We start from the raw sequence: 2,319 nt of genomic DNA, 5'->3' as shown, positions 1-2,319 counted from the left end.
CCAGTGATCAGTTTTCTCCTTAAAACAACAAAGGCTGAGGACCCAAGTAACTTTTCCAGAATAAGTTTAAATGATTGCTCTTAAAACACCAGGATTTAGAGTAACGGCTGAAGGACTTACTTAAATAAAATTACAATAGAATGAGATTTTCACTCTGCAGCGGAGTGTGCGCTGATATGAAACTTCCTGGGAGATTAAAGCTGTGTGCCCGACCGAGACTCGAACACGGGACCTTTGCCTTTCGCGGGCAAGTGCTCTACCAACTGAGCTACCGACTCACGCCCGGTACTCATAGCTTTACTTCTGCCAGTACCTCGTCTCCTACCTTCCAAACTTAGCAGAACCTCTCCTGCGAACCATGCAGAACTAGCACTCCTGAAGAAAGGATGTTGCGGAGACATGGCTTAGCCACAGCCTGGGGGATGTTTCCAGAATGAGATTTTCACTCAGTAGCGGAGTGTGCGCTGATATGAAACTGGTTCGCGGGAGAGCTTCTGTTATGTTTGGAAGATAGGAGACGAAGAACTGGCAGAAGTAAAGCTGTGAGGACGGGGCGTGAGTCGTGCTTGGGTAGCTTAGTTGGTAGAGCACTTGCCCGCGAAAGGCAAAGGTCCCGAGTTCGAGTCTCGGTCCAGCAAACAGTTTTAATCTGCCAAGAAGTTTGACTGGGTGTTGTGCCCTTTTCATCATCATCATTAATCCCCTTTACGGTCGGGGGAAGGCAATGGCAAACCACTTCCTAGGACTTTGCCTAATACGGCGGTGTGGGTCTCCCGCATCATCCCCTACACTCTGTCAAGGAGTATGGGACTTCATCATTTTTAAATTTAGCCTCAGGATGTTCACAATACTCAGTAGACTGGAACTTTTACTTTTTCAAGAGATTTTCTCCACAAGGTTTGTCAACAAACTGCAGTGTGAGGCATAGTAGTGTAATAGGCAGGTGTTCCACAGAGAGTTCATCCTGGTATCTTACTTCTGAGGAACAGTTTCTGACTCGGAAGACAAATAGAGAAGTGTGTCACGGGGCTTCATCATGGTGCTTTAACTACGTACAATGGACTTAGGAAGCTCAAAATAATATTCTCTCTTCGTCAGAAGGAAAAGGACATCACTTTAGTTCCTTATTTATATATAATGATCTTCAAGAAGGCACGAAGTTGCTACGAGGGTGAGTCAAATGAAAACCTTAAATTTGTAATAGCAAATTGAAATTGCGCGCCGTTATCTTGTGAGTTGGTAAGCGTGCTACAAACTGCGCGCAGAATGGCCTGCAGGTGGCAGCATAGTGCAGATGCACACATACCGTCGCAGTATCAGTATAAAGATGGCCGCCCCACTTGCGACTTGCACCAGGGAAGAACAGCGCTCTGTTATTCGGTTTTTGCTTAGTGAAGATGTGAAACGTATTGAAATTCAACGACAAATGGAGGTTCAGTACGGTGGATGTTTGTCACAGCAGCAAGTTTACGAATGGAGTAGGAAGTTCGCAAATGGTGCGACTTCAGTGGGAGATGCTCCCCGTCCAGGTCAGGCGCAACGAGTTGTGACTCCACAGAACAATGCAGCAGTTGAAGCCATAGTGAAGGAAAACCGCCGAGTGACACTGAATGACTATGCAGCTTGTTTACAGATTAGTCATGGGTCAGCACACCATATTGTCTGTCTGCAAGATGGATGCGTCGGCAACTGACTCCTGAAATGAGAGAAGGACGTCTTGATGCTTGTGAAGAACTTCTTGGGCGCTTTGAACGAGAAGGTAATGGCTTCCTTGCAAGAATCGTTACTGGGGACGAAACCTGGGTTCACTTCCACCAACCGAAAACGAAGAGAGCGAGCAAGAAATGGCGCCATTCCTCATCACCAAAACCGAAGAAGATTCGAGCAGAACCATCAGTTTGGAAGGTTCGGCTGGCTCTCTTTTGGGACGAAAAAGGCGTCATTTTGGAGCATTATATGCCTAGAGGGACCACTGTCACCAGTGAGTCGTATACAGATCTCCTAAAAAAATATCTACGGCCTGCAATCAAATCAAAGCGACGCGGATTGCTGTCAGCAGGTGTTCTTTTGCAACATGACAATACAAGGCCCCACACTGCCGTACAACAGTTGCAACAATCACAGACCTGCATTTTGAGTGTCTTCCTCATCCAGCTTACTCACCAGACCTTGCCCCAAGTGATTTCCATATGTCTGGGCCACACGAAGGCGCAATGGGAGGAAAGAACTTCCGTTCTGATGAAGAGGTACGGCACGCGGTGCATGAGTGGTTGCGCAGACTACCAAAAGAATTTTTTTTCTAAAGTAATTTATACACTT

At 46.6% G+C, this 2,319-nt stretch overlaps 1 non-coding gene across 1 annotated transcript; it reads left to right on the top strand.

Annotated features, from left to right (window-relative positions):
- Positions 1–563: 563 nt before the first annotated feature.
- On the top strand, positions 564–638 carry Trnas-cga (transfer RNA serine (anticodon CGA)). Its single transcript has one exon. It is a non-coding gene; the product is annotated as a tRNA-Ser (tRNA).
- Positions 639–2,319: the final 1,681 nt, after the last annotated feature.

The sequence above is a fragment of the Schistocerca gregaria genome, chromosome 10 (genome assembly GCF_023897955.1).
Source record: "Schistocerca gregaria isolate iqSchGreg1 chromosome 10, iqSchGreg1.2, whole genome shotgun sequence".
Lineage (NCBI taxonomy): Eukaryota > Metazoa > Arthropoda > Insecta > Orthoptera > Acrididae > Schistocerca > Schistocerca gregaria.
This window is presented reverse-complemented; position numbering and strand designations above follow the sequence as displayed.